Source organism: Gopherus flavomarginatus, chromosome 2 (genome assembly GCF_025201925.1).
Source record: "Gopherus flavomarginatus isolate rGopFla2 chromosome 2, rGopFla2.mat.asm, whole genome shotgun sequence".
Classification (NCBI taxonomy): Eukaryota; Metazoa; Chordata; order Testudines; family Testudinidae; genus Gopherus; species Gopherus flavomarginatus.
In genome coordinates this window covers 239,963,690-239,980,095 of record NC_066618.1, presented here as the reverse complement: position 1 = coordinate 239,980,095, position 16,406 = coordinate 239,963,690, and positions in this window count along the sequence as shown.

The window sequence follows — 16,406 nt, the reverse complement described above, 5'->3', positions numbered from 1 at the left end:
ATTTTTTTTTTAAAAGGTAACTTCAAAAGGGAAATTAGAAATCTAGCAAAAAGTATCAATCACCTCTAATGAGGGGGAGATTGCTTAATAATGCCAGAATTCAAATGATAGAAAAGAGCTTTGATTTGTCTTGTGCCGTATCACACAAACAGTAACTATATTGCTTGACAGAACAATTTATAGTGAGGACACACCAAAATTAAGACTTCTGTGAAAGAGAGGAGACACACAAATTATGCTCTGTCACAAGATGCATCTAAACACAAAACAGCAACTGTCCCTGCAATAGGGGAGGGAGATATTTTCTTCATTTAAAAATGTGCAATGCACAGAAAAAAGCCATAACTAAATACACCACAGCCTTCAGACAGGTATGAACTAGATATTTTATATATAACTATATGTTCTAAAATATGTCACAGACTTGAGCAAATACTTCATAAAAATATTAGAACATTACTATTTTTAAACCAATTAGCATTCAATGCAGTCCCTTTTGTGCTCCCATTCTGCCAGTTCTCTAGCAAATAGAATATTCATGAAAACAGACAATTTAAAGTGAATATTTGTAGAAGACAAATGGTCAATATAGTTACTTGGATTAGAATATGCAAAATTATACTTATCCAGTCAGGGAACAGCCGCTTACCAGACAGCTAACAGCCAGACAAATCTAATCAACAGCTCAGATTCCGAACACCTGTGTCAGGCTGCATAGGCACAATCTACAGAGCAAGGATAATTCAGAACCATTTTGCCTAAAAACATATTTAAGTTTAAATAGCAAGTATATTGTAGCCAGGTTTACTCTTAAAAGTTTTGCAGCATTACTATGTCACTAAGGGGTGTAATTTTATTTCTATAAACTAGGTACGCTGACAAAAGCACTAGCATAGACAATTATATTGGCAAAACAAACTGCCCCCTCAAACTGTAGTTGCCATGCTGAACCAGGATAAACTATACCAGCAAAACGTATTTTTGGCTGCTATAAGTAGGAAGGTTTTGATGGTATAGCTATGCTGCTATAGCTATATTGGCAAAGCTGGTAAGTATAGATGAGGTTTTGAGAAACTTCCAAGCTGCTTGTGGAACATGAGGCAAAAATCTGTTGAATAATTATCTATTGCAAATGATGCACCCAGATCTAATTAGGATTTAGAAGAGTTATTGTTATAATTGATATTTAGATTAGGAGTCATTAGTTCATAGGTTAGGACTACAAGTGTACAAATTCAGGAGCACTGGGAATGGTAGCAGTTCTATAGCCCTCTATCAGAGGAGAGAGAAAAGCAGGAGCATAATGGGGTTCCTACTCGCCAGTAGCATGCCTCCTTGCATCTACACTTCACTGGGTAGCCCCCCTCATGATGCGCTTCTTATGTTGCAATAGTCTTTCTTCTGGCAACTTGATCTCTGGCCAGGTCACCATTTAGTCTACCCGTGCCAGGATTAGAAGTCACGTAGGACAACTGCACAAAAGCCATCTCCAGATACGGTTCAGCCCCAGCTTGGTGTTCCATGCTATTATACTGCAGCTGGCAGGGTAACGCAGAACCACCCATCACACCAGTTTTCAGCCCACGGATCCTACAACCAACAATCCAGATCAATCCTAATCCAATTTAATGTTTCCCTGGCTCTTTCCTACTCAGTCTCTCTATCTTCTTGCCTGTTTCTGGGTTTACCACTAGGGCTTACTCTACTCTCCATGGCCCCTTCAATCCTCCTAGCCTCTTACCAGACTCCTTATTCTCTCCCACGCTTCCTCCTTGTTGCTACCATCCATCCTCATCCCAAGGAATAACAAGAGCCACCTTCTCCAACAGCCCCCTTTCAGCTTCTTGGCTTTATAGTATTGTCCCTGCCCTTCCCTTGCTGGGCTTCACTCTGAATTAATCCCAGCTATCCCTCTCACAGGTGACACCAATTAACCGCTCATTAACCATATCAGAGCTGATGTGGAGAACAAACCCTATTACAAATACTCACTGCTACTGGAAGGGAGGTCTCATCCATTAGCCCAGATTGTTAGGAAATATTAGAACCCTGCAGAAAGCTGTGGTACTTCTGCTTGCTCTTTGTAGTCACCAGGATATAAAACAGGTGAGACTGCTCTTTAGGGAGCTAGGAGAAATTAGATCCTGGGGGAAAAACCCCAGAGACAGCCACATTCAGAGAAGATGCTTACGCAGAGTCCTATTCCATGCCTTTGTATTTGAGTTTCCAAGAAAGCCAATACCAATGAAGGTGGTGATTTTGGATACAAACACAGGGTCTGTGTGCTCTGTTAAGGACAGAGTTGGAATCAGATAGTTTGCACCCATGTTGCCCAACTTCAATTTGGTAGCCTTTTAAAAAATAATAAACATTTACATAGCAGTTTTTGTCTGCAAATCTCTATACAAACATCAGCAAATTAATCCTTACTATGCCTTGTGAGACAGGCAAGTATTTAACCCATTTTACAAATGGGGAATCTAAAGCAGAGATATTAAGTGACCTACCCAAGGTCACCGCAGGAGTTAATAACAGAGCTAGGATTAAAATGCAGTGTAGCAAAGAGGTGTGGCCACCCTCAGAGATTGACAGTGAGGTGCGGCCAGCCGCCCCCTGGTGGTATGTCCCTATCTCCCAGCGGTGGCTCCTCTAAAACTACCTTTGTCTTCTACTTCACCATACCAGCAACTTAACTATGCTTGTGGACACTACTCACCAACCGCCAGAGCTGTGCTGAGCCCCAATTGCCCTCTCTTCCAACCAACAACCTCTCCTCACTGAAATCCCCACTAAAGACCCACTTCCGAAGAGATAGCTAAAAGAAACTATCTATCCTTATTTACACATTAACACTCCCTACATTTTGCTCCATCATGTGGACTTATCTTTGCTGAATAACCATATAATATTACTGCTGTAATCAGTGCATTTCCTCACGCTACTTGTGAATGTTTTGTTTCACTTTCATTGCATCTAATGTAGAATTAGTCTGTGGGGTCTTCAGGGCATGGACCATATGTTGTACAGTAAGGCCCCCTGGACACTGTTAAGATGATGATGATAAATATGCTGGAAGTATACCTTGGTAATTAACTATCACTATTTCTACTTACTAGATAGTGAAAGGTTATTTATGTTGGGTCTTATCCCTTAAATAACTCACAGGGTTTTGACACCTCTTGGAGTGATCTACTGCTGAGCGCATTGATTTTCTTCCATCATTGATTTTGAGTAACAAGCATTTTTTAGAATTCTTCACATATATCCAGGGCACAAGCTCCGCTTCATTTTCACACTCTGAACCCGAGCAGTTCGTCAGATTCATTATGACACGAGAGAGGCACATACTGTATCTAACATTTCCTTTTTGTATAAAAGGACTTTTCAAATGGATTTCTGTCATAAGCAAAGTGTTACCATTGCAGCTCCATTAAGATCTGTATGCACGTGCATAGATGTTACAAATTACAAAACCAGAACAATAAACTCTATAATAGACTTCTGGAATTACAGAAATTGCTTGCTCCAGGGAAGTCTATAAGGAAACTAACAGGAATAACATTTTGTATTTAAGATACCAACTGCCACTAAGATTACCTACTTACAAATGAATTACCACTATCTTTCTTATAAATTAAGGGCATCACAGTTTAATTATCTAATGAGCTGGCCAAGTTTTTTTTTCCTGTGTCAGTTTAGACACAGTAATAAAGATCACATCGAAATAATAAAACAGTTTATGAAATGCAGCTACTGTCTGTTCTACATTTTTATTTTTAAGTAAACTTGTGCCAAAAGAAAATCTCACAGAGCCAGAAAGTCTGTATGAAATCATTTATTACCCCCCATATAGGTACTGGAAAGAAATTAACTTCTGAACTTTCACTAATATTTAATATGGCTCCCAACAAGAAGAAGTTTATTGTTCACAGGCCAGCACTAAAAATGTAATCAATTCCAATTTGTAAAATATGCTTTGATCATAATTATTACATCTCTGAATAAATTATAATGAAAACTCTTTAGAAAAGAGACTGCAAGTGGATTTTTCTAAAGCCAGACAAAGAAGAAGAAAAAAGCACCAGTTAGTTCCCAAGACAGGATGGTGTTTGATTTTCATGCACTAACAGTGAGTGCCATAAATCTTCTGTCCCTCAAATCAGACATTCCAATACTTTATCACTGACCAAACTCAGATCTCAGAAGGTTGCAGCCAGACAGCCTGGTTTCAATCCATCATTACAAGTAGTAGAAAATATATAAATAAAATTTTATAAAAAATGGACTGAACTGAAGATGATGAGATCAGCCTTTTAAAGTCTTTCATGTGCTGTACACCATAAGGCTATTCTAACAGCTGTGGTTTTAAAAATATAAATTCAGTCTGTCAACTGCCACTTTGAAAGTGACAACATGAGCTTATTGCAGTCCTGATTAGTGAAAATGAAACCACTAGTTCAGCAATATAAAATCAAAATGCACACATGAAAGAAAGGGTGAAGGAAGCATCAGTTTAATTCAAATTAATTTTTTAATTAACTAAATCCGCATTTCAAAAAACCCAAATGCTAGAGCAATCGCTGGGAGTCTATAGCACATAGCAATGTTCCTTCACTGGCAGCTGTCCCCTGCCAGTGACCCATTCTTGTCAAAGATAAGTAAAAGTAAGGTAGGAGGGTGTCCTCATGACTCGCTGACTTTAGTGGGAGTGATGGAGAGGGTTGCCACCCTGGAGGTATGAAAAGAAATGGTACATCTAGGATGATCCTGAGCCCATAAATCTGGACAGCTGGCAGAGTGTATTGAGCACCCTTACAGATTTCCCAGGAGAGCTTCCTCAAAAAAGGGACAGCCCTGGGAAAACCTGGACAGGTGGCAATGCTAATGACAGATGCTCAACATTTAGCAGGAGATGCTTTGCTGGATCAGACCTACATGCAGAGATTGTACAACATACATAATCCAATCAGATTAAGGCTCACATTCTCCAAATGCTTACACCCTTGGTTAGTCTCCCTGAATTCATGGAGGACTCACTAAACTATGTATACTGGTTCAGATTGTTAACAAAACTGCTTCAAAAAGCAATTGATTTCAATACAAATTAAAGCAACATACAATGGGACATTTTTATTACTACCTGTAGGTAGTGATTTTGCGATTACAGTTCTTTCCAACCCATTTCTAAATCTAAGAACATCTGCTGTAAGGAAGTATCCAATGAGATTTGTGCGATCTAATCATTATATAGAGGTAATTTTTTATAGAGAAGCTATACCTTTGTAGAGTGCAATACTATCATACAGCTGCATGACGGGAATTAGCTCCATTAATCTTCCTGTCTGAATGATGTGTTTTGTGAAGGTTTCTGCATATATACATATTGTTGTTGACTGGGTAAAACCTCTTTGAAATGGGGGGATGTTACTGCCTCACTTCATTTAATATAGTTGTAAGAAGCCATTATGTTCTTTTATGTAATCGTTACTCCAAACACAGGTACATGTAAGGCACATGTGGGTGAAGGGGTTTTGCTAGCTATTGTTTTGTGTGTCCATGAGAGAAACAAAATAAAAGACCAGTGACTCTGAGAGGGAAGGCAGCAAGAAGCAGTAGGAACAGACAGAACAAACACTGGGAACATGGACCTGTGAAAAGCCAGAGAAAGGTTTGAGACTGAGGGTACGTCTACAGTACAGCATAATTTCGAATTAACTTAAACCGGTTTTATAAAACAGATATTGTAAAGTCGATTTTATGCGTCCACACTAGGCACATTAATTCGGCGGTGTGCGTCCATGGTCCTAGGCTACCATTGATTTCCAGAGCGTTGCACTGTGGGTAGCTATCCCATAGCTATCCCATAGTTCCCGCAGTCTTCCCTGACCCTTGGAATTCCGGGTTACTACCCCAGTGCCTGATAGGGCAAAAATCATTGCCGCGGGTGGTTCTGGGTACAGCCTCAGCCCTCCCTTCCTGAAAGCAGCAGACAGCCATTTCATGCCTTTTTTACTGGGTGAACTGAGCAAACGCCATAGCACAGCAAGCATGGACCCTGCTCAGCTCAGTAGCGCGATCGTGAACGTTGTAAACACCTCGCGCATTCTCGTGCTGTCTATGGTGAACCATGAACTGCAAACGTAGGAGAGGAGGAGGCAGCTACGGCAGCGCGGCGACAAGAGTGATGAGGACCTGGACACTGATTTCTCCCTAACCGAGGGCCCCCGCGCTTTGGAGCTCCTGATAGTAATGGGGGAGGTTCTACCCATTGATCGTAGATTTTGGGCCCGGGAAACAAGCACAGACTGGTGGGACCGCATAGTTTTCCAGGTGTGGGATGATTCGCAGTGGCTGTGGAACTTTTGCATGCATAAGAGCACTTTCTTTGAACTTTGTGACTTGCTTTCCCCTGCCCTGAAACACCATAATACCAGGATGAGAGCAGCCCTCACAGTAGAGAAGTGAGTGGCAATAGCCCTCTGGAAGCTTGCAACACCAGACAGCTACCGGTCAGTCGGGAATCAATTTGGAGTGGGAAAATCTACTGTGGGGGCTGCTGTGTTGCAAGTAGCCAAAGCAATCATTAAGCTGCTGCTACGAAAGGTTGTGACTCTGGGAAACGTGCAGGTCATAGTGGATGGCTTTGCTGCAATGGGATTTCCTAACTGTGGGGGGGCGATAGATGGAACCCATGTCCCTATCTTGGCACCGGAGCACCAGGGCACCCAGTACATAAACCGCAAGGGTTACTTTTCAATGGTGCTGGCAAGCACTGGTGGATCACAAGGAACGTTTCACCAACATCCACGTGGGATGGCCAGGAAGGGTTCATGACGCTCGCATCTTCAGAAGCACTGCTCTGTTTAAACGGCTGCAGCAAGGGACTTACTTCCCGGACCAGAAAAGAACAGTTGGGGATGTTGAAATGCCTGTAGTTATCCTGGGGGACCCAGCCTACCCCTTGATGCCATGGCTCATGAAGCCATACACAGGCACCCTGGACAGTGGTCAGGAGCTGTTCAACTACAGGCTGAGCAAGTGCAGAATGGTGGTAGAATGTGCATTTGGCCGTTTAAAAGTGCGCTGGAGAACGTTACTCACTCGCTCAGACCTCAGCCAAACCAATGTCCCCTTTGTTATTGCTGCTTGCTGTATGCTCCACAATCTCTGTGAAAGTAAGGGGGAGACCTTTATGGCGGGGTGGGAGGCTGAGGCAAATCACCTGGCCGCTGATTACGCGCAGCCAGACACCAGGGCGATTAGAAGAGCTTACCAGGAAGCGGTACGCATCACAGAAGCCTTGAAAACGAGTTTCCTCACGGGCCAGGGTACAGTGTGACTGTTGTGTTTGTTTCCCCTTCATGAACCTCCCCCCCTTTATTGACTCCTCCTGTAAGCAACCCACCCTCCCCCTTTGATTACAGCTTGCTTCTGGAAATGAAGTTACTATCGTTTAAAAAGCATGTAATTATAAAAAGAGGCAGAGAATTAACAAGGTATCCCAAGTGTGGTTTGGGAGGAGGATAGGAGGGAAGAAAAAGGCCATTAAGGACTTTTCAATGTAATGACAGCCTTTTGGTTGGACTGTCCACTGGGGTGGAGTGGGCAGGTGCAGAAAGCCTTCCCCCACGCGTTCTTACACGTCTGGGTGTGGAAGATATGGAACATGGTGAGTACTGAGGGTAGTTAAACATGGGCTGGAGCAGCACTCTGTGACCCCGCTGCTCTTTCTGAAGATCCACCAGATGTCGGAGGATGTCAGTTTGATCACGCAGCAGCTCCAGCGTTGCATCCCGCCACCGCTGATCTTCCTGCTGCCACCTCTCATCTCGAGCATCTCTCCTATCCTCACGTTCGTCCCTCCTATCCTCACGTTCACTGGCATCTTTCCTGTGCTTTGCTACCACGTCCTTCCACTCCCCTAGATGAGCTCTTTCACTGCGGGTTACTGCCATGATTTCTGTGAACATTTCATCTCGTGTCCTCTTCTTCCTCCACCTTATCTGAGCTAGCCTTCGGGATGGAGTAGGGAGGCTTGAAAAATTTGCAGCTGCATGAGTGGGGGAAAATAGTGATAGAAGGATTATAAAAGATACATTTCACAGAACAATGGTTATACTCTTTCACAGTGAACAACACTATTCACCTTACATAGCACATGTGATTTCACTACAAGGTCGCATTTGGATTCTTTTAGTATTGAGTGCCTGCGCCTGTGGTGTAACAGATCAACACAGACGCAGGCCCGGGTATCACAATTCAGCTTGCATGCGGTCTTGGTAAGGCATACAGCTTCTCCCTGTGCTGCTGCTTTTACAAGGAGCAGCAGATGCCAAACCCTAACCCTAATGCTGGAATTGCTTTACTCCTCCCCCCCACCGCATGGCTGGTATAATGGCAGATCACTGCTAATCACCCCCCCTTTCTCCTCCCACTCCCCCCCACCCACTGCGTGGCTGGTAGCTGGGAAGATTCCTGCTGGCCAAACGCTAAAAAGCTCAGCGCCATTAACCCCCCCTCCTCTCCCCCCGCTTGGCTACCTGCAAGGAAGGATTTCTTTTAAGCAACAGGCAAGCAGCCCAGTAGGAATGGCCAGCTCTGTCCCCTTAATAAAATACCTTAATTTCAACCAGGTTACCATGAACGATATCACTCTTCTGAGGATAACAGAGCGAGATAAAGAATGAATGTTTCTTGAATGCCTGCAATCACCAGGACCATATGCAGCTAGGCTTTGTCATGCAATGATACCAGATTACTTGCTATGTGCACGGCGTGGTAAAGTGTCCTACCATGGTGGACGGAACAAGGCTGCCTTGCCCAGAAACCTTCTGCAAAGGCTTTTGGAGTACCTCCAGGAGCGCTTCATGGAGATGTCCCTCGAGGATTTCCGCTCCATCCCCAGACATGTTAACAAACTGTTTCAGTAACTTTAATGCCTGCTAATGCATGCCAAACACTCATGGCAAATCAATCATTAAAAAACGCTTGCTTTTAAACTATGTTTTATATTTACAAAGGTACACTCACCAGAGGTCGCTTTCATGGCTTCACTGTCTGGGCTAGTGGCTTGGGAGGGCAGGGACGGTAATTCCGTCTGGGTCACAAAAAGCTCCTGGCTGTTGGGGAGAATGGAGTGCTGTGTGGTCTCTGCAAGTTCTTCCTCCTCGCCATCTTCCCCCTCCGCTGAATCCTCATCCATGGTTCAGATTATAACCCCCACCTCGGAATCCACAGACAAGGGGGGGGTAATGGTGGCACAGCCCCCTAAAATTGCATGCAGCTCAGCGTAGAAGCGGCATGTTTTTGGCCCTGATCCAGATCTGCCGTTTGCTGCTTTGGTTTTCTGGTAGGCTTGTCTGAGCTCCTTCTCTTTCACTCTGCACTGCACTGAGTCCCTGGTGTGGCCTCTCTCCCTCATGGTATTGGAAATTTTTTCAAAAGTTTTTTCATTTCATCTTTTGGAACGGAGTTCTGATAGCACTGAATCCTCTCCCCATATAGCAATAAGATCCAGTACCTCTCGTGCGGTCCATGCGGGTGCTGTTTTTCTATTCTCAGGAGACTGCATTGTTACCTGTGCTGATGAGCTCTGCATGGTCACCTGTGCTGATGAGAGCTCCACGCTGGCCAAACAGGAAATGAAATTCAAAAGTTCACGGGGCTTTTCCTGTATACCTGGCCAGTGCATTAGAGTTCAGTTACCTGTCCAGAGCGGCCACCGGAGCACTGTGGGATACCGCCCGGAGGCCAATAACTTCAATTTGCGGCCACACTAACCCTAAATCTATATGCTAATATTGATTTTAGCGTTACTCCTCTTGTTGGGGAGGAGTACAGAAATCGATTTTAAGAGCCCTTAAAATCGATTTAAAGTGCATTGTAGTGTGGACGGGTACAGCGTTAACTCGATTTAATGCTGTTAAAATCGATTTAACTGCGTAGTGTGGACCAGGCCTGAGTGCTCGATGCAAGAGGTTTGGAGTTACAAGCAAAGAAACTGTCTCCAGTTATTTGTGTTCAAGGAAACAAGACTTTGTACATTCTTTGTAAATAAGCAGGATTTCATAGAACATACCTGACTACATTATCAATTCCTCCTCTCAATGGAAACAACCTACAGGGCCCCATACTTTGTCTCCACTTGGGTCAAAAAAGGGGTAAATTATAAAAATATAAAAAGTAATTTATAATAAACCGCTTTAGTTGTTGCTCCATTGATGTACAGGGTGGAGACCTTTGTTAACATCACATTACCAGACTGAAACGTTGTCTTGGTTAATTTCCCTATCATAGCAAAACATCATCCATGCCAGAGATTACTTTTATCCCTAGAAATCATAAAAATTATTCTGATGAGAAAATATTTTTGCATTTGGAACTGACCAGACTGCACTACATAGCAGGGGAAATGGCATAGCCTCATTCTCCTCCAAACCACACAGGCTGAACAATCACTGTACCAACACTAATCTCACTATACTTTCTAGGATCAAAGTATAAATATTTCCAGCAAATGTACTTATCACAAGTTTGTTTGCTCAGCGGTGTTGACCTCTTTCTTGGTTGTGAAAGCATTGTCCTTGAAATAAATGAATATATTCCCATGTAATTTCTCCTTCTTCTCGGTAGCACATGGATCCTTGCATAGGATTTAAAACACAGCTTAAGAGGGAAATTTTGCCAATTACTAAAGCAATCACTGGACTATTCCAATACAAGTGGTCTGGTTATTTAAAGATGTGCATTCTTTTTCATCACAGTATTAAATGCTCCATTTTCATGCACAAACAAAGCAAAATTCAAAGGCCACATTTTTATTTCTTCTGAACATCCCCAGCAGAAATCAACTTTGACAGCAAAATAAAGTCCTGATCCTGAAATTGACTTCATAGGAAGATGAGGACCTACACTGTGTGGAGGGTTGAGTTGCTGCTGGCACCTCCTTATGGCCAGCCGTGGCATAGTAGTTCTGACCCAACTGGGTGTCTCCTGTCAATGGCTGCTCTGCTTCAACACCAGCGGGTCTCAAACTGCAGATCAGGACTCCAAAGTGGGTTGTGCTGGCTTAGACGTGTTGAGGCCTGGGGTCAAAGCCAAAACCCTGTAGCCCGAGCCCCCCTGGCTTCAGCCCTGGGCAGTGGGGCTCAGGTTACAGGCCCTCTGCCTGGGGTGCAATGAAGTTTGAGAACCCCTGCTCTATGGTGACTGGCCTAGTCTGGTGACTTGGTCCTCCAGCCAGGTCACTTTAAAGTCTCCTCTTCTGGGGTAGTCTATGAACAAAAAGCAAGAGGAATTAACACAAATAAACAGAATTAATAAGAAATAGAGGGGAATAATTCTTTCTCAGGGTGCATCAGAATCTGGCCATCCCTTCCGTCAAGGAGGGGGTCTTCAAGCATGGCATCTGGGAAGCTCCTGTCTTCAGTCAGCCCTTTCTTCAGGAGCTGAAGGTTTATTTTCTTCCTTGATCTGCTCTGCTCCCCCTTTAAGGTCCTGCTCCTGCCTGTGCATGCCTTGCAGGTGTGGCAGGGCGGAGTTGGCTGAGCACAGAGCAGCTCCTTGTTGTCCCGTGTAGGGTTTGTATACCCCAAAACTTGCCCTGCCCCTCAAGATGGCACCTAGGGAACTGGGGCCAACAGACTGTTGCTCCCCCTTCGTTGGAAAAAAATCAGAATTTTGGTGAGATTTTCCCATTTTATGCTAAATTTGGAAGGTAGATGACTGGAAGAACAGATACCAGCACATAATTCAGGAGTTAGTGTCTTTCATGGCATTTAACCAGCTTAGTGGTATCTGACACATGCTGAGTTTGAATGGATTTCCCAGGAGGTAATATCGGAGAGACTCCACAACCTATTTCACAGCCAGTCCCTTCTTTTCTATCACAGAATATGCCTGCTCCTGAGGGAACAGTTTGCAGCTCCCACAGAGCACAGAATGTTTCTCTCCATTTGCTTTCTGGGACAGTATTGCATTTAGTCACACTTCTGAGGGATTGGTTTTCAAAATGAATTCTTTTGAGAAGTCAAGACTGAACAGAACAGGCTTCTTGCACAGGTGGTCTTTCATCTTCTCAAAGGCCTTTTTGCAGGTCTCAGACCAGTCAATATGTTTCACTTGGGGATAAAGCTGGTTGGGAATTCTCTGTCAGAATGATGCTTCAATGGAAATTGCAGCTTACACAAAAAGCTTATATGGGAAAATTTTGATTTTACTGAAAAGTTTAATTGAAATGAAATATTTCATTCTGAGTTGGTTTGATCCAAATCATATTTTGTTTTTTTAACTGCCCCAAATTATTTCATTCTCAATCAGTTCTCAAAAACATCAAATTACATTTACCTATGGTGCATTACCCTATGCAGTCATAGTTCCAGGCCCCATTCTCTATTGGCTGGGCTCCCAGAAGAAGAAACAGTTATTTACTGTAACTGTGGTTCTGCAATCTGCAATGCAGACATGGATTCTACTTAGGTATGTGCACGTCCAGTGCACTGGAGCCGGAGAATTTTGCTAGCAGTACCCAAAGGAGACAGCACTCATGGATCAAGGCCATAGCCCTTTCTCTGGCTATATGAGGTGGCTCTGCCTCAACCTTCCTTCTCACCGAATGCTCAGAGACTAGCAGAGGGGATAAAGGATGGATCATGGAATACATGTCTGCATTACATCTCGAAGAGCCAGAGTTACACTAGGTAACCATTTCTTATTATTATTTGAGTATGCAACTGTGTATTCCACTTAGGTGGCTCACAAGCAGTGTCAATAAGGGGTGGGGCTCAGAATCAATTTAAACAAGAACTGTAGGACTGCCTTCCCAAAGTTTGCATCTGTTCTGAATACTGCAGTAACGGCATAATAGCATAATTGATGACCATGTGGCAGCCCTTCAAATATCCAATATCGAGATATCACTTAAGAACACCATTGATGTAGCTGGCACTCTTGAAGACTGAGCATGCACCCAGTGAGGGGACATAGTGGCACAGTGGAAACTACAGTATAGTACCCACTAAGAGATCATTTGTTAAGTGACTGCATGTCCCTTCATACAGTCTGCATACACCAGACAAGGTGAAGCACAAAAAGGTTTAGTCCTATCCAGGTAGAAGGCTAGATATCATCTGATATCTAATGTGTGAAGGCACTGTCCCTCTGGGGATGAATACGGCTTAGGAAAAAGCAGGGTTAAATATACTGCCGGGTTCACATGAAACTGAGAGACCACTTTAGACAAAAATTTGGAGTGTGGCTGCAACATCACTTTGTCAAACTGCATATTGGAGGCTCTGCCATCAATGCCTGCAACTCACATGGCCTCCTTCTGGTTTTTATTGCTAACAGGAACACAGTTTTTTGACACAGAAAGGAAAGGAATAAGATGCCACAAAAATGTCCCACAAAGGAACCAGTTCCCACACCAGCAGATAGTGACCAAGAATTTCTTTTAAGAATCTTGATATCATGGCACTGGAAAATATCAGTCTCCCATGAATGGGTGGATGATATGCTGAGATTGCTGGCAGATGCACCTTCAATGAGCTCAGCATAAGGCCTGAAGACTGAAGATGCAGCTAGTACTCCAAGATGTCCTAGACATGAGCCAGCATCTGCTAAACTCTGAGGGCCATCAACCACATTGAAAACTGCTTCCATTTTACCGAATAGACTATTCTGGTAGAGGGCTTTCTACTATGGAGTAGGACCTGTTGAACAGCTACTGAACATCACTCTTCCTCCTCATTCAACCATGGAGCAGCCACACAGTGAGATGCGGGGAGCTGGGCATGGAATGCAAAGTGTGACTGTGATTCTGTTTGAGCAAGTCTGGATGAAGTTTGGGATACAACACAAGAAAGTCAGAAAACCAACACTGCTGGGGCAATGAGGTTCAGGTTGGCCTGATCCATAGGCACCAACTTTCTCCAGCACTGGTGAGTGCCTGTGCCTCCCCAACTCTTTCCCTGCTCCTGGTCTCACCCCAATTCCACCCTTTCCCTGCCCCTGGCCCTGCCCCCATTCCAACCCCATCCCCAAAGTCCCTGTCCTAACTCTGCCTCTACCTGCCCCTACTGGATCCCTCCCCCAAATCCCCACCCTGGCCCTGCCTCTTCCCCCAGCGCACCACATTCTTCCTCCTCCCCACTCCCCATGGTCTGCAGAGACATTTTGGCTGCCAAGCATACTTCAGCAATTAATACCCCAAATTTCTCTTTGGATGCTTCAGGCAGCTGGTCTATAGGCATAGCCATCCAATTTACCAAGTTGTATTTGGATAACAGAACCTCCTAGTTCACAATCCACATTTGCAGGGAAGAGGAGATGTAGATCTCTCCACCTATTAAGTCAAGTCTTGTCTTTAGGAGTGGACTTAAATTTGTCATTCTGAGCTCTGTCGTTCACTGTGATTACAAACAGGGAAACAGGTGGGAGTAAAACCCCTGAAATCCCTGCACTGGGACAAACTAGCATTTCTCCAAACACTTTGCCATAGGAGCCAGTGTGCTCCAAAGAACCTTTGCAGGCTCCAATAGCTTATCATAAATGGCGAGAATCACTCTCCCTGGGGAAGATGACTGTGGAATGTCCAGTAACTTAGGGGTGTTCTCCTGCAGGAACAACACTTGGATGTCCAGAGAAGCAGCTACATGCTTCAAAAGATCATTGAAATCCTCAGGCACTGATGGGGATGAAGAACCGAGCACCCCTGAATTGTCTAGCGACAATGAAGATGCTGTCAATTGTGCCAGTGATGGGTCTTGGTCCTGAACAGGCGGACCAACATGGGACAACTCCAAAGGCTCCATAAAAGGAAGGACAACCAATGCATGAGCTAGCAATGGGTGGACAGCCACAGCCAGCAACATGCCTGGAGATCTCACCTTAGAGTGGGATGAGGAGTGCGACCTCTGCCATAGAGGAGCATCATATGGATTCCATGAGGGCCACAAAGTATAGGGGTAAGGCATTGGTGTCCAGTAGTTGCCAGGGCAGGGTCCCTTCTCCCTACAATGGGAAAAGTGCCAATCTCAATACCAATGCTGCTCCATGAATGGTCCCAGGTATGGGTCAGGTGATGGGGGGCAGAAGAAGTCTCCAGTTTCAGAGATATGAGTGGAGACAGCCTGAAGGCATGAGCAACTAGTCTGATTCATCCATTTCCCACAGCAAGGCAGGGACTGGTGACAATGGTGGAAATGGCACAGCCAGCACAGAATATCACCCAGTTGTCTCTGGTACCAGGAGCAGTGTTGGTACCAAAGTCAGTGGTGGAACTGATGTTGCTGACAACGCCAAGGTGGAGGGCGGGGAGTGTTGCCAAGGTAACATCAGCACTGTGAAATGCAGCAGTGCTGAAGAGTTTCCCAGTGTCAAGGATGTCCCTTGTGCTGAGCCCAGCACTGGCCTCACTTCCATAGTCTGCGGCAAGGAAATATCACGATGTGGTAATGACAGACCTGAAGGTTCAACAGTCCTGCCAAGGAGTGAGGCTGAAGATGCCATAGCCTTGTCAAAGTCCTGAACCAAAGGAGAGCTTGAGATGTAAAGGCAGAGGAGGTCCACTGCCGCCTGATATGCCACTGGTGTGGAAACAGTTGCTGCCTGCATTGGTACCGGACTCAAAAGATGCCCCAAGAACGGAACTGGAATCAATGGTATAGGATCTCCAACACCCCTATGTCATACCAAGGAGTGGTTGGAAAAACCTGTTCCATCCCACATGCCAGAAATAGCTGTACTGTACTCTTTCTGGAAGAGGAAAAAGCATCTCTAGGAGGCCTGGAGTGGTCTCAATTGGTCTTATCAAAACTTTTCCTCTGCACACTCAATGAGAAGTGGCTTCTTTGCCTCTTCAGAGAGGCGCCAGTCCCAGAGCACGAGTCAGTACCACTCACTGAGGTTGATGGTGACCTTTGTTCTGATGTAGGCCTTGGTGCTGAGAAAGGCCTCATGGACTGCTCAAGAAGGTACTGCTTTAGGCCAAGGCCAAGGTCCGTAGCCACCTGAGTCCATTTTGTGAATAATTTACAAATTGAACACCACTCTTTGATGTGAAGGTTGTTGTCAAGGATTGCCTCTACACATGACAAACAATTTTTGAACCCCAGTGAGGGCATCACCAGAGAAAACACTTAAGTAAGCTAACTAACTAACTAACACTAATACTAAGGGTACTTAATAACATAAATGCAACTAGAACTATTAAGTCAAAACCTGAGGCATTGTGAGGTTAAGAACTCACAGAGCTTCAACTCCAGCTGTGGGCAGTAAGACGGTACTGTGGTGGGGAGGGCAAGGTGGTGCTGCCTCATATAGCCAGAGAGGAGCTATGACAATGCGGTGAGATTGCTACATCTTACAGATATTGATAGGCAAAATTGTCTAGCTTGTGTGCTGGATGC